This window comes from Peromyscus maniculatus, chromosome 11 (genome assembly GCF_049852395.1).
Source record: "Peromyscus maniculatus bairdii isolate BWxNUB_F1_BW_parent chromosome 11, HU_Pman_BW_mat_3.1, whole genome shotgun sequence".
NCBI lineage: Eukaryota > Metazoa > Chordata > Mammalia > Rodentia > Cricetidae > Peromyscus > Peromyscus maniculatus.
In genome coordinates this window covers 14267211-14285116 of record NC_134862.1, presented here as the reverse complement: position 1 = coordinate 14285116, position 17906 = coordinate 14267211, and the positions used below count along the sequence as shown (strand labels likewise).

Genomic DNA, 17906 nt, shown 5'->3' with positions numbered 1-17906 from the left:
GACTGCCATAGTTATCCCTCAAGGAAATTTGTTCTCATCCTTGACACAGCCTGTCTGTACCACAGTAATCCAAGTGACTGAGTTACTTCTAACTCAGTCATTACTCCTTCCCAGACCAAGTTCCTTCATGGCAGACTCCCAAGCTCACCCCTAATCTATATCAAGGGCCTCATGTTGAGTCCCTTGGACCTGAACCCATTGTTTCTCTGACCTTTTAAATTCCCACTTTGCACATCACTCATCTTTCTCCAAAGGTTCCCCTTTGGAGTCCTGAGATGTTTTGGGCCAAAGCCCTCTCCACTACTTTGTACTCATCTTTTTCTTGCTAAGCAACTTGTCCTCTGATGTCCAAATATCTCATCATTCACCTATTTCAACTTGCATTCTAATGTTGCCCTCAAGGTGACTTTTCTGTGAATACACTGTACAAGTTGTAGCTACCATGCCCCACCCACAATGCTGTATACTGTATACCTTTGTTTTCTCCATATCACATATGGTCAGCTGACATTTTAGACATTTTATTTAAAACTTTGCTTTAAAGAACTTGCAAATAAAAATATCACTCAGAGACCAAAACCAGACTTCAAGCTTATAAAACTTGATGAACTTCTATACAGTTGGAATAGCCTTTCTGCAGCTATAGAGCTTTACATTGGTTTTTATACTCTTACTAGCAAATGTGTTATGGTAGATTGAATGTAATTGGCCTTCATAATCTCACAGGAAGTGGCACTATTAGGAGATGTGACTTTGTTGGAGTGGGTATGGCATTATTGGAGGAAGTGTGTCACTTTGGGGGTGGGCTTTAAGGTTTCCTATGCTTGGGATTCTGCCCAGTGTCTCAGTTGAATTCCTGTTACCTACAAGATGTAGCACTTTTATCTCTAGTACCATGTCAGCTTGCATGTCACCATGCCACAACACTATCAGGAGGATAACAGACTGAACCTCTGAAACTATAAGTGAGCCACTCCAATGAAATGTTTTATTTATAAGAGTTGCATGGTCATGATATCTCTTTACAGCAAAAATCCTAATTAAGACATGTGTCTTTATGCATTTATCCTATCATGCCCAGCTTTTCATGTAGAAATTGGTGATTTGAATACAAATCCTTATGCTTACCCAGGTCAGTTTTCTGCACCCACTTTGCTATGACTCCAGCTATAGGGGTCTATGACCTTCTTCTGTCCTCCTAAAGTACCTGCACTCTTGTGCACATAATCACCTCCACACACATACATGCTCATAATTAAAGCCTATTAAAACAATAAATGCTGAGCTATCTCCCCACCCCTTGGATTTTAAACAATAGATTCTTCTCTTAAACATTACATCCCAACTTCAGTCAGTTTCCCCTCCTTCCACTCCTCCCATTCCCCCTCCCACACATACTTACCTTCTCCCCTAGATCCACTCCTTAATTTTCCTCTAGAAAAAAAGCAGGCCTCCCCAGGATATCAAATAAACACAGCATAACAAGTTACAATAAGAATAGGAACAAACCCTTACATCAAGAGTGGTTGTGGCAACCCAAGAGAAAAGGGTCCCAAGAGAAGACAAAACATTCAGAGACACCCAACACTCCCACTATTAAGAGTCCCATAAGAACACCAAGCTACACAATCATAAGGTATATAAAGATGACCTAGCTCAGACCCAAACTTGGTCTGTGTTTGTGGCTCCAGTTCCTGTGAACCCCTACAAGTACTGCTTAGTTGATTGTATGATCCATGTTATTCTGGCATCCTGGACCCCTCTGGCTCCTATAATCTGTACTCCCCCTCTTCCATGGGGTTTCCCACACTCTGCCTAATGTTTGGCTGTGGATTTCTACATCTGTTCCCATAGTTGCTGGATGAGGCCTCTCTGATAATAATTAGGCTAGGCACTGATCTATAGGTATAGTGGTTTCCATCACTGCCAGAGTTTGGCTATTCTGAAACTGGATCTATAGACCAGGCTAACATTGAACTCAGAGAACTTGCAATTACATCTTCACCAGCTTTCTGTTTCCAATGATTACCTTCATTTCCTAAGCTTGGCTATTCTAGAACTTGGTCTGTAGACCAGGCTGACCTCAAACTCATAACTCCATCAGCCTCTGCCTTCTTAGTGCTGGGATTGAAGACATGCACCATCACACAAGGCTCTAAGATTTTCTTTAATTCCTTCTCACAAATTTGAAACTTAGCTGGGTAGAATCTTGTTCTGAGGTCACTACTCCCTTTATTCCATTTCTTAATCTGTTATCTCCATGAACACAGGATTTAGCTCCATTCCACTTTCTATTATTCCTTTTCCCCTGAAATTTTATATTTTCTTGCTCCATTTTATTGCAAATCTCTTTAAGTGACCAGTAATAACTACACAACAGAGTAAATAATAGACCTTTTGTGATTTTCTCTGCCAATGGAAGGCAGACCTTTGGACAAGGGCAAAAAGCAGCCACATTCTTCACCAAAATGTCACAGAACCTGTTATTAGTCCAAATACATTAGTTATTCTTCTCCTCTGAAACTTCTTTATCCAGGCACCCACTGTTCAAATCACATTCAGCACCACTGTCTTCCATGCTTCTATTAAGAAGACCCATTAAGCAGCACATAAAGTGTTCCACTGTTTTTCTAACCTACAAACTTAAGGTCCATATTACTACAAACAAAAACATGGTCAGGCCTATCTCAGCAATACCCCAGTCCCTGGTACCAACTTCTGTCTTAGTAAGAGTTTCTATTATTGTGAAGAGACACCATGACCACGGCAACTCTTATAAAGGGAAAAAAAAAACATTTTATTGGCATTGCTTATATTTTCAGAGGCTTAGTCCATTACCATTATGGTGCAATAGGGTGGCCTGTAGACATGGCACTGGAGAAGTAACTGACAGTCCTACATCTTGACTCACAGGAAACAGGAAGTGGTTTGAGACGTTGGTTGTGCTTGAGTATATATTGGACCTCAAAGTCCACCTCCACAGTGACAGTCTTCCTTTTTTTTTTTCTGGATGACATTTCCATTAGTGAAAGTGGGGTATTGAAGTCTTCCATTATCAAGGTGTGAGGGTAGATTGTGATTTAAGCTTTAGCAATGTTAATTTTACAAATGTGGGTGTCCTTGAATTTGGGGCATACATGTTAATGATTCAAATGTCATGTTGGGGGATTTTTTTCATTTATGAGTATCAAATGTCCTTCCATGTCTCTTTGATTGACTTTGGTTTGAAGTCTACTTTTTTAGATATTGAAATGACTACACCAGCTTGATTCTTAGGTTTATTTGCTTAAAAACTCTTTCCAGGCCTTTAGTCTAAGCTAATGTCTACCTTTGATGCTGAGGTGTGTTTCTTGTGCGCAGTAAAGGAATGAATTCTGTTTTCATACCCATTCTGTTAGTCTGTGTCTTTTTTTATTTGGAAATTAATTCCATTGATATTGAGAGATATCAATGACCAATGATTGTTAATTCCTGCTATTTTGTTGTTGGTGGTGGTGATGGTGTGTGTGAGTGTGTATTTATGTTTCCCTTCTTTTGGTTTTGCTGGTGTGAGATTATTATTTCTTGTGTCTTCATGGGTGTAGTTAACCTCTATGGGTCAGAATTTTCCTTATAGTATTTTCTGTAGAGCTGGGTTTGTAGATAGCTATCATTTGAAGTTGACTCTATCATAGAATACCTTGTTTTCTCAGTCTATGGTGATTGAAAGTTTTACTGGATATAGGAATCCAGGCTGACATTTGTGATCTCTTAGAGTCTGCAGGACATCTTTCCAGGTCCTTCTTGCATTGTCAGATGTTCTAATAGGTCAACCTTTGAATGCTTTTGCTGGTTTTCCCTTGCAGCTTTTAATTTTCTTTCTTTGTTTGATATCTTTAGTTTGATTATTATGTGGCCAGGACCAGACTTCTTTTCTGTTCCAATTTATTTCTTGTTCTGTATGCTCCTTGTAACTTTATGGGCATCTCTTTCTTTAGGTTGGAAAATTTTTCTTTTATGGTCTTATTGAAAGTATTTTTGGGGTCTTTGATCTGGGATTATTCTTTTTCCATTCCTATTATTGTTAGGTTTGTTCTTCTCAGAATGTCCCAGAATTCTATGATGCTTATGTCTGTAGTTCCTCTCTACTTATTTAGACTTTTCCAATTTCAGAATTCCCTAAGTTTGTGTTTTCCTTATTGCTTCTATTTCCATTTTCAGGTGAACAGATTTATTTGTTTCCTTAAACTGTTTATATGGCCTTTCTTGGTTTTCTTTAAAGGATTAATCCATTTGCTCCAACTTTTTGTTTGTCTTTTCCTTGATGTCTTTAAGGTATTTATTTATTTCTTCTTTAAGGACCTCTATCTTCTTCATAAAGTTGGTTTTAAGGCCTTTTTATGCTTATGCTGTGTTATAATATTTAAGGCTTACTTCAATAGGCTAGCTGGGCTCTGGTGGTAACATATTGCCTTGGCTATTCTTGATTATGTTCTTATGCTACTGTCTAGGTCTTTGGGATTTGAGTGATATACGTCTAGGTGCTGATTTCTGAGTTTGTCTTTGTTGGATGGATTTCTGTTTTCTCTGTAGTTTTCTGGTCTGTGTGGCCTGAGTTCTGACAGCTGGTATGGCCTCTGGTCCAGCATGTAGTCTTCACCCAAGTTGAAGGATAGACTTCTAGGTGTTCACATGGCCTTTAGCTAAGCATAGCTGGAGTTCTAGAGACTTGTGTGGCCTCTGGTCCAATGAGTCTCTGCCTGTGTTCACCTACTTGTTCTTCCAGATGGTATGACCTGCACATGAGCAGGGGGTGTCCATCCAAGTTGGTCTGTGGAGATGGTAGCAGTAGTGGGTGGTGGGAAAGGAAAGGTTGGCAGCAGCAGATTGGATCTTTGAGAAACAAAATGAGAGAGTGGGAGAATTCCGTAGGCAAGCAGATTACCTGTTCTTTGACTGACATGGCCTGCACCTGAGCAGGGGAGATCCACCCCCCAGCCATCCTTTTAAATAAATACTTTATTGAAATATTATTTACATAAAGAAAAGCAAAATAACCATGAGTTTATAGTCAAAACAATTCATGTAAAGTGAGCATGCCTGTGTATCTAGCATTCAGATAAAGATAACAACATTATGAGCATCTCATCAGAGTACTGAATTGTGGGGGTCCCTACAAGTATCACAGCTGGCAGGGAAATGATCTGTGTGAAACAAGAAGAAACTCAGCTTAGCCTGATTTGGCTGGTGCTCAGTCAAAACTTATGGAGTCTGACACCAGGTGGTTTAATGGAAGCATATTGAAATACAATAAATTTGGGGAAACATTTCCTGGTGTAACACAATCCCCATTGCACAGGGAGGCATAATTACATAGAAACTCAACTCAAAGTACATGTCATTTCTTCCAAGAAGATGGGTTCTAGAAATAGATTACATATATTAGCTTAATGGCTTAGGGGAGGACCTGGCTTGGTCTCAATCATACAGATAGTGTAGAGGTCATTTAGGCTACAAAGTCCGTGGGACATCTCACCTAGGATGGGTACTATTGACTGAGAACAAAGATAAGATAAACAGTCTGGGGGATGTGGGTGAGATCTGATTCTACAGGTAGCAAAACTCCCAGGTAATTAATTACATCCACTCCCAGTCTTGAGGGGAGAAAACACTATTACAGTTTTGTCTTTGAAAAGATAATCTTGTGTGATTAAATTCCTGGGTTTCCCTGGCTATGTGTGGGTGCAAGGACCTTTGTGCTTCCAACATTGAATGACAATTTGGGAAGTCAGATCTCTCCTCCCACCTCCTAAGGTAGGGGCTCTCTGTTGTTTCTGCAGTGCTGTGAATTCCAGGACAGCTGGCCAAGTAGCTCCTTGGCATCTTTCTGTCTGTGCCTGCTATCTTACCATAGGATTCCTAGCATCATGGATGCTCACCACCAGATCCAGATATTTATTTTGTTTGCCTAACATAGTTTCTAAAGTTTGGAGATTGGTCATCATGCTTCCATGGAAAGCACTTTTACATGCTGAGCAATCTTACAAACCCCTATATACTGGTCAGTTTGATTGTCAACCTGAAACAATCAAGAGATTTCTGGGAAAAGGAAGTTCCAAATGAGGTGTTTCCTTGTTCAGATTGATCTGTGGGCATGTCTGTGGGACATTTTATTGATTGTTAATTTATGTAGTAGGGCCTAGTCCATGGTGACAGTACCACCTTTAGGAAGACAAGTCTGAGCTATGTAAGAAAGGCACCTGAATATGATTTCCTCCATGGCCTTTGGTTCAGTTGCAGTTTTCAAGTTTCTGTCTTGAGTAGATATCCTGGCATCCCTTGATGATGGACTGCAACCTGTGAACCAAATAAAGTATTCCTCCTGAAAGTTGGTTTTGGTCAGTCTTTTATCACAATGAAAAGAAAGGTGTAGCTGTATACTATACATGCCTTTTAATAAACATACACATAGGAAAGAAAGAGAAAGGAGGAAGGAAGGAAGGAAGGAAGGAAGGAAGGAAGGAAGGAAGGAAGGAGAAGAGGAGGGAAAGAAGGAAGAAAGGAAGGATGGAAGGAAGGAAGGAAATAAGAAAGGGAAGGAGTGGGGGGGGGAGAAGATGAAGGAATGGTGGATCAGTAGCCCCAAACAGGAGCTGCTCTTGTAGATGAAGTTTGGATTTCAGAACCCACATTGGCAACCATGTATAACTCCAGCTACAGGGGGTCTGAAGCCCTCGTCTCACCTCCTTAGGACCCTGTGCTCATGTGCATATAACTATCTCCACTCACATACATGTATACATTTTAAAGAAATTTTTTAAATCTTAGGTAAATAAGCATGCACTTTTTCTTAGATTTTAATTCAGAAGAATTACTAATGTAGAGAGGTTGTACATATTCAGTAATTTTCCAAAGTGATTTCACTAGATTGTTCTCCCCAGACTGTATAAGAGACTTTGTTGTTATTATTCCCAGATCACCCCCTGAGAGACCATCAAAGACCAAGGATGTCCAGAATGCAACAGCAAGGTTTATTGTAGGCAGTACAAGCCAGTCAGGGAACTGGTCCCAAAGCAGTAGTCGCATCAAGGCAGGGAAGACTTGCTCTTTCTTTGTGAGGCTAGCTTTTTAAAGGCAAAAACCACAAGCCTCTCTAGGTTGTGGGGGAGTTAGTATGGGTACAATTATAATTGGCTCAATCTTCCCGGGCCTCTGTGTTATCTTATTTTTGTTTGTCCATTTGCTTTGTCAGAACCTTTACAGCTCATCTCCAGAGTTGAGACATGCTATCTCCGGGGTTGGGACATCTCATGGTTAATCAGTCACCACCAGATGGCCAGACTTCCTGACTTTGTCCTTTTACCATCTCTGGCATTTGGGGCATTCTATGGTTAATCAGTTGCTACCAGATGGCTCTTCAAACATCCTGACTTTGTCCTTTGACCTATGTCAGCAGCTCTGAGAATTTTGAAACTCAGGCCTGTTTCAACCTGGGGTGAGAGGCTTGCTTGAAATGGGGGTGCTATGGTTCTTCATTTCCCCCTTCTCTGTGCCTAATGGAACCTAATCATGGGTTCCTAATGGCCAGCTCATAGGTGTCCCTTCTCTCCACGGGTGTATACCATGAACTGAATTGTGTGCAGCCTCTGTCTTATGTATTGGAGCAGCCAGTTGAGGATACAGGGCTTGAGGGTTAGTACCAGAAACAAGACTGACTATTTATGGGCCTATTAGGGTAGAAATTAAAGTAGTTAATAATGGCCATTTTGTCTCTATGTCAGGGAGTTTTCTTTTGACCCAGCATTTCAGACTTATCTGAAGAGGGAACATGGGACGACGTATTCTGTTCTGGAACTACTTTGAGTTGGCACTGGGCAGGTTGTCAGGGTCCCCAAAAGGCTACAAAGGCTAGTCAAAGACTAAAAAGGCTAGTCAAAGACTGGGCAGTGGTGCATTTGTCAGAAGCATGTGGCTGTCTGACCCCATGGCTGGGCTGAGCAACATCAGCTTTTAGCAAGTCCAGAGCTCACAGTCATCTGGAACAGTGTAGTCAGCAACTGAGGCTTGGAGGTGACTGCCAGCTGAGTAGAAATCTGTTGAGACAAACTTAAACTAGGAACACAAGTAAAAATTTATGAACTTTTTGGAACCCTTAGGTCCATACAAGGGTAAATAAAAAAAAAAAAAGGAGTCCCAATACCAGGAGAGAGGAAAAATACCATCTAGGGTCCTTCCAACCTCTGTGAAGTGGATCTAGGTTGTATGACTCTTTTAATCCTCTGAGGCCTACTTACAAAATGACATAAAAGCTTTATATACTTGAGTATTACCAATCAGTACTGAGATTCATATTGAAGACAAAGCAGGTAATGGATATCTGTAAAACAGCAGAAGTGCCGGGTAGTGGTGGTGCACGCCTTTAATCCTAGCACTCAGGGGGCAGAGGCAGGCCTATCTCTGTGAGTTCGTGGCCAGCCTAGGCTACCAAGTGAGTTTCAGGAAAGGTACAAAGCTACACAGAGAAACCCTGTCTTGAAAACAAACAAACAAACAACAACAACAACAAAAAAAAAACCCCAGCAGAAGTGGACTCATACCTTTGAGTCTGAACAAGAAATACAGATGTGGGTTAAAACTTTCTATATTTTTCTTCTGTCCAGAGAGCCAGGTATGAATTGGAAAGAGATTTTTGACTTGATGAGAAGCACTTTTAGGTTTATAGTTAGACATATTTAGATAAAATCTAAAATAAATCTAAAATGTTGAGCTTGTGACTGAACAGTAAGTAGTCATTGCTTTACCAGCTTATCTCTTAAAAGTTAAGCTCTAAACTGTTATTTCATAGGACAGGAGAGCAATCTGAAACATTTTTTATCTTAAATTATTTTTTAAAAATGAACTAACAAGGCTGGCTATAGCTTAGCAGAAGGACCTGGTTGTCGGATACTGCCAAGCTGACAAAGTTATAGCTAACCTAGCTGTCAGAGATCTAAGAAGAATAAATTATATCTGAGTGCAGACCAAGCAGCTTCCAATTCTATAAATGACAGGGACGAGTCCATACCAAGGTCTGGAGGCAACAGTCAGAACAGCATCAAACTTTTTCCACTATCAAGCCCATAAGGCAGAGTATTTTTCCTTTGGAATAGGGATACAGAAGACTGACCTTGATTTGCCAAGGCAAAAGGGTGCAATCAATTCCAGTGTCCTGCTGCTTGTCCACAGTCTGGGCTGGGTCCTGGCAGCAGGCCTTGCATTGGGGCATCTTGTGCTGTGGTCAGCATTGTTGTAATCCAGGAAGAGACATTGTGGTGACTCATACAAAATCTTCTTTGGAGACCTTGGGTAACTGCTAGGATCTGGAAGTTTGTCTGATATGATAAACTTTTAGATCAACATTTAAATGCCATATTCTACATATCTCTGAAGTATGAGGGCTTCCAGGTACATCTGAATAGACAAACTTTGTTTATACTTATGTATTTTAAACTCAACCCTGAAAACATATGCAAGGGACTGAGTAAAGCTTATCCCTGTAATTAATTACATCAGTACTTAGCATAACTATAATTAAAAAACTTGATTATTTATACGTGACTATTTACTTATGTTCTCTAACAGTCTACAATAAGTAGCCTTAAAAACAATGGTTTTAAATTGAAACTCTTCTGGTATCAAATACGAATTCAATAAAGAAACTAAAACAAAACGTTAACGTAAAATATGTATATGATTTAGTTTATCTAAATAGCCTAAATTTAGCAAATTTAGCAAAGGCAAGGAGACTATGCAACCTTCTTAAGCCTGAATGTACCTTGGGTAAGGAGAAACATTCTCCAAGTCATTGGTTCTCAACTTTTTCAATATTATTTTATAAATTCAGTTTTGCCATTGTTTAATCTCAATGCAAACATCTGACATACAGGAGGTCCTAGGCTACCCCTCTAAAAAGGTTTTTGAACTCCCAAAGGGTCGAGACTCATGGAGTCAGAAGCTGTTTCAAACCCTTTGCCAGAATGCATAGGTTATTGTCTTGCTGCATCAAAAGAAATGACTATTCCAGTTCCTGGTTAGTATTTGGTGCTTATGACTGTGACCCTAATTTTATTTTAAGTCCAAATATTTATAATATAGAGCATTTTATGAACGGAAAATGTCCAACAGCCTTATAAATTAAAGTATTTTAAAAACTGTTCTTAAAAGAGTTAAGATCTGCATCCCTACTTCTACTGCATTGAAGATACAGTAGAAGAAATAGTTTCATCAGTCGAAGGAAACACAAAAGCCAACAAAGTCATGAACCAAAATGTCCAAGATTTGGAGACACCATGAAAAGACCAAAGCTACGAATCATAAAGATTGAAGCAGTGAAGAACACCAACTCAAAGGCACAGAAAATATATTCAGCAAAATTATAGAAGAAAACTTTCCCAACTTAAAAAAGGAAATGCCTATGAAGATACAAGAAGCCTATAGAACACCAAACAGACTAGACCCCCCAAAAAAGTCCCCTCGACACATAATAATTAAACAACTAAATGTACAGAACAAAGAAAGAATATTAAGAGCAGCAAAGGAAAAAGGCCAAGTGACCTATAAAGGTAAACCCATCAGAATAACACCCGATTTCTCAATGGAGACTTTGAAAGCCAGAAGGACCTAGACAGATGTAATGCAGACATTAAGAGACCATGGATGTCAACCCAGACTAATATACCCAGCAAAACTTTCAGTCATCATAGACGGAAGGAACAAGACATTCGAAGACAAAGCCAGATTTAAACAATACCTGTCCACAAACCCAGCCCTACAGAAAGCACTAGAAGGAAAATTCCAACCGAAGGAAGTCAGATACACACTTGAAAACACAGGCAATAAAAAAAAAAACCAAAACAGTAAACCCCAAAGCAGAGAAGTACACACACACTACCACCAAAAATAACAGGGATGAACAATCACTGGTCGTTAATATCCCTTAATATCAATGGACTTAATTCACCTATAAAAAGACATAGGCTTACAGAATGGATACAAAAGCAGGACCCATCTTTCTGCTGCATACAAGAAACACATCTCAAATTCAAAGACAGACACTACCTAAGAATAAAAGGCTGGGAAAAGACTTTCCAATCAAATGGTCTTAAGAAACAAGCAGGTGTAGCCATCCTGATATCCAACAAAGTAGACTTCAAACTAAATTCAATCAAAAGAGATCAAGAAGGGCATTACATACTCATCACAGGAATGATCCACCAAGATGCAATTTCAATTCTGAACAGTTTTGCCCCAAACACAAAGGCACCCACATATGTAAAAGAAACATTACTAAAGCTTAAACCACATATAAAACCCCACACATTAATAGTGGGAGATCTCAACACCCCACTTTCAATACTGGACAGATCTCCCAAATCGAAACTTAACAGAGAAATAAAGGACTTAACTGATGTCATGACCCAATTGGACCTAATAGATACCTACAGAACATTCCATCCTAACAAGAAAGAATATACCTTCTTCTCAGCACACCATGGAACTTTCTCTAAAATCGACCACATACTTGGCCACAAAGCAAATCTCAACAGATACAAAACAATTGGAATAACCTCCTGTGTTCTATCAGACCACTATGGTTTAAAGTTAGATTTCAACAACAACAAAAACTACAGAAAACCTACAATCTCATGGAAACTGAATAATGCTCAACTGAATCACCAATGGGTTAAGGAAGAAATAAAAAAAAGAAATTAAAGATTTCCTAGATATCAATGAAAATGAAGACACCACATACCCAAACTTATGAGACACTATGAAAGCAGGGCTAAGAGGGAAATTCATAGCACTAAATGCCCACATAAAGAAGTTGGAGAAATCCCACACTAGTGACTTAACAGCACACCTGAAAGCTCTAGAACAAGAAGAAGCAAAGTCTCCCAGGAAGAATAGATGCCAGGAAATTATCAAAGTGAGAGCTGAAATTAATAAATTAGAAACAAAGAGAACAAAACAAAAAATTAATGAAACATAGTTGGTTCTTTGAGAAAATCAACAAGATAGTCAAGCCCTTTTCCAAACTAACCAAAAGACAGAGAGAGAGAATCCAAATCAACAAAATCAGAAATGAAAAGGGGGACATAACAACAGACATTGAGGAAATCCAGAGAATTATAAGGTCATATTTCAAAAACCTCTACTCCACAAAACTGGAAAACCTAAAAGAAATGCACATTTTTCTGGATAGGTACCACATACCTAAGTTAAATCAAGACCAGATAAACTATTTAAATAGTCCAATAACCCCTAAGGAAATAGAATCAGTCATTAAAAGTCTCCCAACCAAAAAAAGCCCAGGACCAGATGGTTTCAGCGCAGAATTCTACAAGATCTTCAAAGAAGAGTTAATACCAATACTCTCTAAATTGTTCCACATAATAGAAACAGAAGGAACATTACAAAACTCCTTCTATGAGGCTACAATTACCCTGATTCCTAAACCAAACAAGGATGCAACAAAGAAAGAGAACTACAGACTGATCTCCCTCATGAACACTGATGCAAAAATACTCAATAAAATACTGGCAAAGAGACTCAAAGAACACATCAGAACAATTATCCACCATGATCAAGAAGGCTTCATCCCAGGGATGCAAGGGTGGTTCAACATATGAAAGTCCATCAATATAATACACCATATAAACAAACTCAAAGAAAAAAACCACATGATCATCTCACTAGATGCAGAAAAGGCATTTGACAAAATCCAGCATCCCTTCATGATAAAAGTCTTGGAGCGATCAGGAATACAGGGAACATACCTAAACATAATAAAGGCAATTTACAGCAAGCCAACAGCCAACATCAAATTAAATGGAGAGAAACTCAAAGCAATTCCACTAAAATCAGGAACGAGGCAAGGCTGTCCACTCTCCCCATACTTATTCAATATAGTACTTGAAGTTCTAGCCAGAGCAATAAGACAACATAAGGAGATTAAGGGGATACAAATTGGAAAGGAAGAAGTCAAGTTTTCCCTATTTGCAGATGACATGATAGTATACTTGAGTGACCACAAAGATTCAACCAATGAACTGATAAAGCTTATAAACACCTTCAGCAACATAGCAGGATACAAGATGAACTCAAAAAAATCAGTACCCCTCCTATATATAATTGACAAACAGGCTGAGAAGGAAATCAGAGATACATCACTCTTTACAATAGCCACAAATGATATAAAATACCTTGGGGTGACACTAACCAAGCAAATGAAGGACTATATGACAAGAACTTTAAGTCCCTGAAAAAAGAAATTGAAGAAGATGTCAGAAAATGGAAAGATCTCCCATGCTCATGGATAGACAGGATTAAAATAGTAAAAATGGCAATCTTACCAAAAGCAATCAACAGATTCAATGCAATCCCCATCAAAATACCAACACAATTCTCCACAGACCTGGAAAGAATAATACTCAACTTCATATGGAAAAACAAAACCCCAGGATAGCCAAAAGAATCCTGTACAATAAAACAACCTCTAGAGGCATCACAATCCCTAACCTCAAGCTCTACTATATAGCTACAGTAATAAAAACAGCTTGGTACTGCCATAAAAACCAACATGTGGACCAGTGGAATTGAATTGAAGACCCTGACATTAATCCTCACACCTATGAACATCTAATTTTTGACAAAGAAGCCAAAAGTGTACAATGGAAAAAAGAAAGCATCTTTAACAAATGGTGCTGGCATAACTGGATATCAACCTGTAGAAGGCTGTAAATAGATCCATATCTTTCAGCATACACAAAACTTAAGTCCAAGTGGATTAAAGACCTCAACATAAGTCCAGTTACTCTGAACCTGATAGAATAGAAAGTAGACAGTAGTCTTGAATGCATTGGCATAAGAGAATCCTTTCTAAATATAACACCAGTAGCACAGACACTGAGAGAAACAATCAATCAATGGGACCTTTGGAAACGGAGAAGCTTTTGTAGATCAAAGGATATGGTCAACAAGACAAAGCGACAGCCTACAGAATGGGAAAAGTTCTTCACCAACCCCACATCTGACAGAGGGCTGATATGCAGAATATATAAAGAACTCAAGAAACTAGACATCAAAATGCCCAACATTCCAATTAAGAAATGGGTTATACATCTAAACAGAGAATTCTCAACAGAGGAAACTCAAATGGCTGAAAGGCATTTAAGGAATTGTTCAACATCCTTAATCATCAGGGAAATGCAAATCAAAACAACTCTGAGATACCACCTTATATCCATCAGAATGGCTAAGATCAAAATCAATGAACACAGCTTATGCTGGAGAGGATGTGGAGCTAGGAGAAGTCTCCTCCACTGCTGGTGGGAATGCAAGCTTGTACAACCGCTTTGGTAATCAATATGGCACTTTCTTAGAAAATTGGGAATCAATCTCCCCAAGACCCAGCTATACCACTCTTGGGCATTTACCCAAGGAATGCTCAATCATACCACAATGGCATTTGCTCAGCTATGTTCATATCAGCATTGTTTGTAATATCCAGAACCTGGAAACAACCTAGATGCCCTTTAACTGAAGAATGGATAAATAAAATGTGGTATATATACACAATGGAATACTACTCAGCAGTGAAAAACAATGACAGCATGAGGCTTGCAGGCAAATGGGTGGATCTAGAAAAAAATCATCCTGAGTGAGGTAATCCAGACTCAGAAAGACAAACATGGTATGTACTCACTCATAGGAGGATACCAGATGTAAAACAAAGATGACTAGACTGCTACTCACAAGTCCAGGGAGGCTCCCTAGAAAACAGGACCCTAAGAAAGACACAGGGATCACCCAATGATGGAGAAATAGATGAGATCTACATGAACAACCTGGATGTGAGTGGGGGTAATGAAGGGCAAGCGTGGAGGGAAAGAGAGCTTAGGGGAGTGGGAGATCTCAGCTGGATCCAAGAACAGAGAGGGAGAACAAGGAATAAGAGACCATGATAAATGAAGACCACATGAGAATAGGAAGAAGCAAAGTGCTAGAGAGGTCCCCAGAAATCCACAAAAATAACCTCCACAATAGACTACTTACAATGGTCGAGAGAAAGCCCGAACTGACCTACTCGGGTAATAGGATGGCCAAACACCCTAACTGTCATGCTACAAATCTCATCCAATGACTGAGGGAAGTGATGAGAAAGAAGAGGGTTTGTATGAATGAGAAATGTTGAGACCAAGATTTGAAAAAGCACAGGGACAAATAGCCAAACTAATGTAAACACATGAACTGTGAAGAAATAGCTGAGGAGCCCCCAACTGGATCAGGTCCTCTGGATAAGTGAGACAGTTGATTAGCTTGAACTGTTTGGGAGGCACCCAGGCAGTGGGACAAGGTCCTGTCCTTTGTGCATGAGCTGGCTGTTTGGAACCTGGGGCTTATGCAGGGACACTTGGCTCAGCCTGGGAGGAGTGGACTGGACCTGCCTGGACTGAGTCTACCAAGTTGAGCTGAATCCCCAGGGCAGTCTTTGCCCTGGATGAGATGGGAATGGGGGTTGGGCTGGGGGGAAGGTTGGCGGGGGAGGAGGGGGGAGGACAGGGGAATCCATTGCTGATATGTAAAATTAAATTAAATTATAAAATTTAAAAAAAAATAATAAAAGATTCTTTGGAGTTTTCTATATGCAAAATTGTACCATCTGTGAATAATAAACATTTTATTTCTGTACTATATTCTAAATATCATGGTTTTTATGTACTTCCCTTGCCTTATCAGTCTTCCTTGGAGTCCTTGCAAAATGTTAAATAATCCCGACAGTTAATTCTCTTCCATTTCCCAATCTCAGGATTAAGTAAAATACTTTCTAGAAGATGTGTTCTGGCCATTGTTGTTAGCTTGTAACAGATGGCAGAAATCCCTTGGCCCTTCTGGTTAATTTAGTGGTTTTTGTTGTTGTTTTTTTATGTTTTATTTCAGTTGATTATGGGTAGTGTTAATGTTACCAAAAAAACTATACTATAACCTTTGAAATAATCATACAGTTTTTTATATTCTACTTATTCATTTGATGAATTATATACTACTAATTTATGTTATGCCAAGTGTTTGTTTTTATTTTATCCTCTTCAGTGGGATGTGCTGTTGCATTTTTCTCATTTTATCTAGTATTTTTGCATCTGTACAGAAGATAAAGTTTGCCAGATAAATTTGAGACAAGCTTAAAGATATTGATGCTAGTTTAGAAAAAATTTGGGAAGAGTTTCCTTTTGGACAAGGTTCCTTGAAAGCATTATTCTTTGGTGGAGTCATTTGATTCAATAGTTTAAAAGACCTCAGGTGAAATATCATTGGCTGGATTAAATCACTTATGTAGATTTGGAGCCATCAGGTTTCCTACACCCTCTTATCTCAGACTTTGCTAACTGTGATTCCAAGGACTTTGTTACACAGCTACACTTTCATCATTTGCTCATTTGTTTTTAGTATTTTTAATTGCATGTTCAGGATAGACGCTCTTTCTGTCTTGTTTTATACTTAGTAATTCTCACAGCATTGTGGGAGTTTTACTAACTGCATCTTTTCACAGTACCCTCCTGTACTTGTAAATTTCTTTTCTGTTGTGGTTGTTTCTTTCTTTATAAAAAATCACTTCTTAAATTTAATATTTTCTTATTTTGCTTTGGTTTTCTTTCTCTAACTTTTACCTTGAATTGTAGATTAAATCATGAATTATTAAACTTAGATTTTTAGGTGCTATAAATTTCCTTTTAAGATCAACTCTTGATGCAACACATATGTTTTGAAAGTTATTTACACTCTGATTTTTTTCAATCACTCTATAATTTAAAGTGTTTTATTGATTTGGGAATTTTAGATATACTTCTTGTTGCTCATTTTTACTTTAGTTCTGTTGTCAGACAAGAAACTCTGGATATTTCAGTCTTTGGAATTTATTAAAATTGCTTTATGTCCCAACATATGTGCAATTTTGATTAATATTCTATAAATACAAGGCAGCAATATACAGTTTGCTCAAAGTGTCTATAAATTCAAATATGACTCCTTGTTCTACCACATGAGGAGAGGTGCTATGTTAAAAATGCCCTCTTATGATTTTACATTTATCCATTTCCATTGATAAGTCTATCTCTGCTTTAGGTTCTCAGACATTTTGTTACCAATTACATCCAAATTTAGAACTTGTATGTATTCCTGATCATCATAGTATGTTATCCTTATCTCCCATGATACTTTTCTTCATAAAGTCTGGTGCATATGACATTGGAAAGATTTCACTAACTGTTTTAAGGCAAGGTCCCATTGTGAATTCATAATCCTCCTATGGTGACCTCACAAATGCTGGGATTACAAGTCCATACTATTATGCCCCCAGCACTTAGCATTCTTAACTTGGCATTTGGAGCCTACATTTTTTATTTTATCTTTACATTTTCAACCTTTCAATGCCAAGTCTCTTCAAAGTAGAATTCATTGAGTTTTTAATTTGAAGTATTAAAGAACATTGTTAGCATCTATCACTCCATTTCATGCAGCATGTGTGGATGCACCTTGCTCATATTTGCCACTACAGTACCCTTCATCATCACTCCTTCCCCGCCTTACTGGTTTCCTTCCTCCTCATGTCTCTCTCTCTCTCTCTCTCTCTCTCTCTCTCTCTCTCTCTCTCTCTCTCTCTCTCTCACACACACACACACACACACACACACACAGTTTAGAACACACATATTAAAGAAAACAGGTGATTTTTCCCTTTCTTCCCTTCCCATTAGCCTTCTCCTTTAGATAGCTTATTATTCCCTCATCAGACAGCACCCTTCACACATCATGTTACACATATGTATAAAATATACATGTGCCTTTTCTTATGTGTATCTAAATCTCAATTCCAATTTTGAGAAAAATTT

General features: G+C 38.7%; 1 long non-coding RNA gene across 2 annotated transcripts; it reads right to left on the bottom strand.

Annotated features, from left to right (window-relative positions):
* Positions 1-2778: 2778 nt before the first annotated feature.
* On the bottom strand, positions 2779-10526 carry LOC143267757 (uncharacterized). Of its 2 annotated transcripts, XR_013043181.1 has the most exons (3): positions 9146-10496; positions 6240-6336; positions 2779-4872 (listed from the first exon to the last, which is right to left on the bottom strand). It is a non-coding gene; the product is annotated as an uncharacterized LOC143267757 (long non-coding RNA). The 2 variants fall into 2 exon arrangements; XR_013043180.1 differs by having other exon boundaries at positions 2779-6336; positions 9146-10526.
* Between the last annotated feature and the right edge of the window lie 7380 nt (positions 10527-17906).